Consider the following 9,403-nt stretch of genomic DNA (forward strand, 5'->3'; position numbering starts at 1 on the left):
GAAAATTGCAGAAATTTGGCGCAGAAAAGAACTTTAGAATGCAAGGCACTCAGCTTCTAGCACGCCCAGCCCGTGCTGGAAGGCACGCCCGTGCTAGAAGCCAAGTAAACCAAAGGAGAGACAGAAGAGAGCACGGCCAGGGTGTGTCAAAAGGCACGGCCGTGCTACAATGGGACCAGGGCGTGTCAAGCATAGCACGCCCATGGCAACTCTAGACAGACTTCCAGAGAAGAGCACGCCCTGCCTGTGCTCTGTAGCACGCCCGTGCCTCAGTACTTCACTAGCCCGTGCTACCTAGCACGCCCCGTGCTTCACTAGCCAGACCTCCAGACTACAGCACGCCCAGCCCGTGCCATGAAGCACGCCCGTGCTGCCCAGGCGGAACCAGCGTGAATTTAACACGCAAATCAAGCCTTTCTCACATGGGCCGACTTCAGGGAGTTTCCTAAACACACTAAACAAGACCTGGACCTATTCTTGAAGAAAAAGGAGTCCTAATCAAGAAGAAATCAAGAGCCTAAACAGTTATGATCTCCTATAAAGGATTTTGTGCTAAATAAGGATTCTATTTTCCTAAAAGGAGTCAGACTTGCCTTCAGGATCTCTATATAAAGGGAGGAACTTCTCATAGTAGGGGATCTCGTTTTTTGTGCAACACTTTACATAATTCTCTTCTTCTCAAAGATTTCAAGCTTCAAATAATTGTGCTAAGATTCAAGGAAGCCATCAACATAGTTGTGATACAGTTTTTGTTCTAAACTCTTCATCTTGTTTCTTTCTTTATTATTGTCTTTAAATATAATGAATGATTCAAGTATGATTGAGCTTAATTTAATTACTATGTCTAGCTAAACTTTTATACTAGGGATTTGATGTAATTTAATTCGATTCCAGCTTATAATATTAGATTTATTTTTCTTTGTTCTTGTTATAACTTATTATTGTGCTTAAGGCTTCCAGACAGAAAAATTCCCCTGGATTGAATTATTTCAATAATCACATTTGGGAGAAGGGTTATTGATATGAACAAGGTAATAATTTACTTGAGAATAATAACTTAATGTGGAAACTATATGGTTTGACTCAAGGGGGGCTTTCATAAGTTAATAAAGTATTAAGTTGTGAATTCATAAAACAACCATAAAACCTAATGATCTGATTCATGTTTAATTTCACTATTAAGATAGGTGATTAAATTGGATTAGAATAGCTAACAATAAATCGGGAGAGCTTGTTAGTAACCTTAGGGTTGTTTTCTCCTACTTGAACAATTAAACTTGATTAATGAACTAATAGAATAAGCTGGATAGAATTAAATGAAATCAAATTCCCTAGTAGCTTAATCCCCTGATTTCTTTTCACCTAAATTTTGTGTTTGATCTCTTCTACTTTGAATTTTATTTACTTTACAGCGAATTCCTTTTATCATCGTCTAAATAATAATAGGTTAACATAATTTTGGTAATTGATAAACAATCCCTGTGGATACGATACTTTCTTACTCTATATTACTTGTTGCGATTTCGTACACTTGCGAAAACAGCTGTCAAGTTTTTGGCGCCGTTGCCGGGGATTGGCGTATCAATATCAATACAAATTACCCTGTTATTAATTTAGACACTCTTTCGTTTTTATTTAATTTTCTTTTAAGTGTTGTTCTAGGTGTTTTATGCAAAGAAGATCAAGGACGACTGAACCTCTAGTCTTTGACCCAGAAATTGAAAGAACCTTTCGTAGGCACAACGCTGCAAGAAAAGCAAGAGAAATAAAACTCGAACAACAAGCAGACATGGCCAACGAAAACGAAAACAGAAACAAAAACGTAGTTGGACCACCACTTCAACATCCGGTCCGTACCTTAAGGGATTATACAACACCTAATCTGAATGGGACAACCTCAAGTATTACAAGACCTAGGGTAGAAGCTAATAACTTTGAGATTAAACCTGCAATTATCCAAATGCTCTCTACCTCGATCCAATATGGAGGTTTGCCTAGTGAAGATCCTAATGCTCACATCACCAATTTTTTGGAAATTTGTGACACATTCAAACAAAATGGTGTTTCTGAAGATGCAATCAAGTTGAGGCTTTTTCCTTTTACTCTTAGAGATAAAGCTAGATCATGGTTACAATCGTGTCCCGCTGGAAGTTTTACCACATGGGATGAATTAGCTCAAAAATTCCTAGCTAAATTCTTCCCATCCTTAAAAACCACCAAGCTGCATAATGAGATAATGACATTTGCTCATCATGATCAAGAGAGCTTGTACGAAGCTTGGGAAAGATTCAAGGACTTGCAAAGGAAGTGCCCGCATCACAGTTTGCCCAAGTGGCTACAGGTACAAACTTTTTATAATGCACTATCTCCTAATATTAAAATCACTTTAGATGCAGCTGCAGGTGGATCCTTTGAAAAGAAAGGTATTGATGAAGCATATGAGTTGATAGAGGAGATGGCAAGCAACAGCCACTACCAAAACAATACCGAAAGGAGAAGAACCGCAGGAGTCTATGAAATAGACGCCATTACAGCACTCAATGCCAAGGTAGATAACATGGTAAGGAAATTGGACATGTTAACCACTAATCCTGTGAATTCGATTATGCAAGTGTGTGATAGGTGCAATGGACAACATGAAATTGGGGAATGCATCATGGACTCCTTAAATCCGCAGACTTTGGAGCAAGTGAACTATGTGATGAATCAAGGAAGAAAGAATTACCCTTATTCAAATTCATATGATAACAGGTTAAGGAATCATCCTAACTTATCTTATGGTAATCCTAACAATGCCTTGAATGCACCCCAAGGGTTCCACCCTCCAGAAAAGAAATCTCATGATGACCTCCTCACTGCCCTCTCCAAATCACACATGGAATTCATGAATGAAACCAGGGAGAACCATAAAATCCAGCAAGCTGCAATCAGGAATTTGGAGATTCAGTTAGGGCAGTTCGCAAACATGATGGCATCTCGACCTCAAGGTACGTTACCTAGCAATACTGAAAAGAATCCAAAAGAACAAGTGCAGGCTATCACCTTGAGGAGTGGCAAACAATTAGATGAACCACTGAGGAAAGAAAAGGAGAAAAAAGAACAATCAAAAGTGCCTATCATTAATTTAGAGGAAAAAGAAAAGGTAAAACCCTATGTTCCCCCTGTTCCCTTTCCACAAAGATTAAAGAAAGCACAAGATGACAAGAGCTTCCTCAAGTTTCTGGATGTGTTTAAGAAGCTTCAAATTAATATTCCTTTTGCTGAAGCTCTTGCTCAAATGCCTAGCTATGCTAAATTCCTAAAAGATATCTTGAGCAAGAAACGAAAAATTGATGATCAAGAAACAGTGATGTTAACTGAGGAGTGCAGTGCAATTATCCAAAACAAACTGCCTCCAAAGTTAAAAGATCCAGGAAGTTTTTCTATCCCATGTAACATTGGTAATCTTGACTTTGAAAAGGCTTTGACAGATTTAGGTGCTAGCATTAATCTTATGTCCTATGAAGTTTTTAAGATGCTAGGTATGGGAGAGCTCAAACCAACAAGGATGTCTTTGCAATTAGCATATCGTTCAATTAAATATCCTAGAGGGATTGTAGAAGACGTGCTTGTAAAGGTAGGTACATTCATCTTTCCTGTTGATTTTGTTATTCTTGATATTGATGAAGATAGGGAAGGATCTCTAATCCTTGGAAGACCTTTTCTTGCAACTGCAAGAGCATTGATAGATGTCTATGAGGGTAAGTTGACTCTTAGAGTTGGACAGGAAGAGATTGTATTTGATGTACTTAAATCTTGTAAACTCCCTATGGATCATGGAGACTGTTTTAGAATTGACGTAGTCGATGAATGTGTGGAGACCACTTTGCATGTTGAAAATAATGCTAATGAGTCAAGCATCTTGAATGAAAAAGAAAAGGAACTTCCTAAGCATGAACTGAAACAACTTCCACCTCATTTAAAACATGCATTTCTAGGTGAGAACCATTCTTTTCCTGTTATTATTTCTTCTCACTTTGTGAACCCCTTCCCCAAATGTCATAAGCATGTGATGCATATGATGAATGAGAAGAAATGCACGTGGGTGTGTGAGTCGCCACCTTGTTTAATTATTTTAGGGTAAACTAGGAAAAAACCCTAAGTGACTCCATTTTTAATTAACCTAGTTACTAGATTAATTATCCCAATGATTAAGGCACAATCTACGAACCCGAGATGGATCCCGAGACTATGTCATGCCGATAAACTAACCGATGAATGAATGCTTTGCAAGGTAAATGATGGATTAATGAAATGTTTGAGTGATTTTGACTTGCCACCCGGGGTGAAATCCCGAACATGCCTACGTACTTCCGTTTGAATGGAAGATCAAAGTCAACGTAGTTCGATAGGCCTTTTTAAAAGGGCTTTGAAGGTGTATGCTTAATGCATGAGTGTGTATGCTTTGTGCATGAGTGTGTATGCTTTGTGCATAAGTGTGTATGCTTTGTGCATTAGTGTGTATGCTTTGTGCATAAGCGTGTATGCTTTGTGCATAAGTGTGTATGCTTTGTGCATAAGTGTGTATGCTTTATGCATGATTGTGTGTATGCTTCGTGCATTTTTGTGTATGCTTTGTGCATGAGTGTTTAGGCATTTCGCCAAAGATTGATTGATTTTTAGGCATGTTGCCAAAAATGTTGATTTTAATGGCTTTTAGCCAAAATGATTTGATTTAGGCAATTGTTGCCAAAATGCGCGAATTAGGCGATTGTCGCCAAAATGGTTGATTTTACGGTTTTAAGCCGAAAATGTTGATTTTAAGGCATTTTGCCAAAAGATTGATTTTAAGCGATTTGTTGCTAAAAATGATTGATTTTAGGCCTTTGGCCAAAAGGTGTTGTTTTAGGCAATTAGTTTGCCAAAATGTGCGATTTAGGCTTTAATGCCACGATTATCGATTAATCGGGCGTTCGAGCTTAATCACAATTTATTGTCGAGACGTGATTGATTAAGGCTTTTAGCCACAATTATTGATTAATTGGACTTAAGCCGGATTTGTTCGAAATGAGGCAATTGAACCGTAGTTATTAATTAACTAGGCTCTTTTAGCCAATATTGTCGGATTTAAACTTTAATACCACGATTATTGATTAACTGGGCATTTAAGCTTAATCAAATTAATTAAGGCAGTTTATTTACCAAAAATAATGACGTGGATGCATTTATGCAATTGTAGAATTATTAAGAGTAGAAGAGAAATATGCATGAAGTGCTAAAATTAAATAGGCAGAGTTTTGTTTACATACCTGATTTAATCGTCGACCACTTCTTAACTCCGGATTAAGCTCCTCGCTTAGGAAATATTAATTAATTTTAATTTGTTTAATTTTAATGTCCAAATATCACAATAAAAATGCAATAAAAATTAAATTAAATGCAAAAAGCGGTAAAGAAAACGCAAGGAGCGTGAGAGGGAGAAGGATTCGTCCGTCAACACAGACCGGGGTGCCAAAATTGGACTGAAAATGGCCTATTTATAGGCCATTTTCGGGTCCAGGGCGGCAGGTGCCGCCTGGCTCGGCGGCAGCTGCCGCCCAAGAGGCTGGGCGGCAGGTGCCGCCCAGTCGGTGGGGCGGCAGGTGCCGCCCATGCTGGGCGGCAGGAGCCACTGTGTCCGGCGGCCGGCGCCGCCGTAGCTGGTGGTGGCCACCATGTCTCGCTCCGGGAGCTTTTTTGGGAGTTTCCGACCTCCAAAAATCATTCCGGGACCAGTTCTGCGATCCTCGTGAAATTCCGGACGTTTCAAGTACCATATTGACATATTTCCAGTAAATGTCCAAAATGGCCTCCGGTCCGGCCGGACTGTTTGCACAGTTGCTGCAGCAAAGTCAAAGTTACTTTTCTACAGTCAAATTTACTGTAGCAAAGTCAAACTAATTGGCATGGCACTGTAGCAGCATGTTTTCCTCCATTTAAAGAGCTTCACATGCCACCAACAACATGAGAAGCCTCAAAATTTGAGTATTCACACACTTAACGCTTGATCAAGAGGAAAGGTTGTTGCAGGTTTTACAAAGGCACAAGAAAGCATTAGGATGGTCTATCTCAGATCTACAAGGAATAAGCCCAAGTCTGTGCATGCATAAAATCTTGATGGAAGAAAACTACAAACCTTCAATCGAGCACCAAAGGCGACTGAATCCTAACATGAAGGAGGTAGTTAAGGCTGAAATTATTAAACTCTTAGATGTCGGCATCATTTATCCAATTTCAGACAGTAATTGGGTAAGTCCTGTCCAAGTTGTTCGAAAGAAGGGAGGTATGACTGTTATTTCTAATGAAAACAATGAATTAATCCCCACAAGAACAGTCACAGGTTGGCGTGTGTGTATAGATTATAGAAAATTAAATAAAGCAACACGCAAAGATCACTTTCCCCTTGCCTTTATTGATCAAATGCTTGAAAGGCTTGCAGGATATCCTTTTTATTGTTTCTTAGATGGCTATTCAGGGTACTTCCAAATACCTATAGCCCCTGAAGACCAAGAGAAAACTACATTCACTTGTCCTTATGGCACTTTTGCCTATAGGAGAATGCCTTTTGGGCTATGCAATGCCCCTGCAACCTTTCAAAGGTGCATGATGTCCATCTTTTCTGATATGGTGGAAAAATTTATTGAAATATTCATGGATGATTTTTCTGTATTTGGTTCTTCCTTCGATGCATGCCTTCATAATTTATCTTTAGTGATGCAACGATGTGAAGATACTAACCTTGTGTTAAATTGGGAAAAATGTCACTTCATGGTTAGTGAAGGTATTGTCCTAGGGCATAAAATCTCTCAAAAGGGGATTGAAGTAGACAAGGCAAAAATTGAGGTAATTGAAAAACTACCTCCCCCTAACACAGTGAAGGGCATAAGAAGTTTTCTTGGGCATGCAGGGTTTTATAGGAGATTCATAAAGGATTTCTCAAAAATTACTAAACCTCTTTGCAATTTATTAGTTAAAGATGTACCTTTTGATTTTGACAAAGAATGTTTAGATGCTTTCAACAGGTTGAAGAAGGAGTTAATCTCAGCCCCGATCATCACTACACCAGACTGGACTTTGCCCTTTGAACTCATGTGTGATGCTAGTGATCATGCTGTAGGAGCTGTTCTTGGACAAAGAAAAGACAAGAAGTTGCATGTTATCTATTATGCAAGTCGCACATTGAATGATGCACAATTAAATTATGCAACTACGGAAAAAGAACTGCTAGCTATTGTTTTTGCTTTTGACAAATTCAGGGCATATCTAATTGGAGCTAAAACAATAGTCTACACAGATCACTCCGCCATCAAATACTTGCTGGAAAAGAAAGATGCAAAGCCAAGACTCATTCGTTGGGTACTTCTATTGCAAAAGTTTGACCTAGAAATTCGCGACAAAAAGGGGACCGAGAACCTCATTGCTGACCATCTTTCCAGGCTTGAATTGGGGGAAGAAGACACAAGCGAGCTACAAATCAATGAAAGCTTTCCTCATGAGCAACTTCTTCTAGTGGCAAATGCTCAAACCCCCTGGTACGCTGACATTGTTAATTATCTTGTTTGCAAAATTCCTCCTCCCAATTTTTCTTACCAACAAAGAAAAAAATTTTTTCATGATATCAAATTCTACTATTGGGAGGAGCCATTTTTGTTCAAGTATTGTAGTGATCAGCTCTTCAGGAGATGTATACCGGAAACTGAAATAGAAAGTGTCCTTAAATTCTGCCATTCAATGGAATGTGGAGGCCACTTTGGAGCAAACAAGACAGCTGCGCGTATACTAGAAAGTGGTTTGTATTGGCCTAATCTTTTTAAAGATGCTTATAACTATGTTCGTCTTTGTGATCGTTGTCAAAGGTTAGGTAACATTTCGAAGAGACATGAAATGCCCCTGAACAGCATCCTTGAAGTCGAAATCTTCGATGTATGGGGTCTGGACTTTATGGGACCTTTTCCACCATCATATTCAAATCAATACATTCTAGTGGCGGTGGATTATGTGTCAAAGTGGGCAGAAGCTGTTGCTCTTCCAAATAACGATGCCAAAAGTGTGATAAGCTTCATCAAGAAAAACATTTTTACAAGGCATGGAACTCCCAGGGCGATAATCACGGACGGAGGTAAGCATTTTTGTAATAGATATTTAGACTCCCTTCTTGCAAAATATGGTGTCACTCATCGTGTAGGTACTCCATATCATCCTCAAACCAGTGGACAAGTAGAGGTCACTAACAGAGAAATCAAAAAGATCCTCGAAACCACTATTGGACAATCGAGAAAGGATTGGTCCAAAAAGCTAGACGATGCTCTATGGGCCTACAGAACGGCATTCAAAACGCCTATAGGTATGTCTCCATATCACATGGTGTATGGTAAGGCTTGTCATCTTCCTGTAGAGTTAGAACATAAGGCATTTTGGACCATTCAATTTTTTAACTTTAATGCAAAGGAGGTTGGTCAAAAGTGATTGCTACAGCTAAACATGATGGATGAAATGCGCCTTCACGCTTATGAAAATGCCAAAATATACAAAGATCGCACTAAACAATGGCATGATAAGCACATTATCATGAGGGATCTAAAGGTAGGCCAGCAGGTGTTGCTCTATAACTCTAGACTTCGGTTATTTCCTGGTAAGTTGCGCTCTAGGTGGTCTAGACCATTCACAATCAAGGAAATCTTTCCTCATGGCGCGATTGAAATAGTGGATGGTAAGTCGAATCGAAGTTTCAAGGTAAATGCTCAACGTTTGAGAAGCTATTATAATGAAACCTTTGAACCCATCAAGACTACAATTGGTCTTGCTTAGCCTAAATTAAGATAAGTGCGTCGAACTTAACGACGTTAAACAAAAGTGCTCATGGGAGACAACCCATCTATTTTTATTAAATTTTCGTCCATTTATTTATTTTTATTCCCTATTTTATTTGTCAAAATCCCAAATTTTCTCCATAAGTGTTCTTTTGTTTAGTTAAGAGTTTTTGTAGGAAAAAGTGGAAATCCAGAACCAAGCACGCCCTAGCCGTGCTGGGTGGCACGCCCGTGCCATGAGATGAGAAGCCAGCCCACCCAGGCGTGCCCCGAAGCACGCCCGTGCATTTTTTCCAAGGTGTTGATACTTGAAGGTCAGAGAAGAGCACGCCTCAGGCGTGCCCATCAGCACGCCCGTGCCATAGAAAAGAGATTAACACACTTGAAGGTCAGAGGAGAGCACGCCCTAGCTGTGCTAAGTGGCACGCCCAAGTCGCGCTACGAAGCAAGTCCCAACAAAGAAAAACGCCCAAGTCGCGAGCGCGACATTCACAAGCGCGAGCGCGACAATTAGAAAAGAGAGTCAGAAGATTTATAAGAAAAACTCGCGAGCGCACCTCCCATATGCACGGGCG

General features: G+C 39.6%; 1 non-coding gene across 1 annotated transcript; it reads right to left on the reverse strand.

Moving 5' to 3' along the window:
- Positions 1-2,218: 2,218 nt before the first annotated feature.
- Positions 2,219-2,325, reverse strand: LOC149498245 (small nucleolar RNA R71). Its single transcript, XR_016319836.1, has one exon. It is a non-coding gene; the product is annotated as a small nucleolar RNA R71 (small nucleolar RNA).
- Positions 2,326-9,403: the final 7,078 nt, after the last annotated feature.

Source organism: Jatropha curcas, chromosome 2, assembly GCF_041381405.1.
Source record: "Jatropha curcas cultivar XTBG-Jc1 chromosome 2, XTBG_Jcur_1.0, whole genome shotgun sequence".
Lineage (NCBI taxonomy): Eukaryota > Viridiplantae > Streptophyta > Magnoliopsida > Malpighiales > Euphorbiaceae > Jatropha > Jatropha curcas.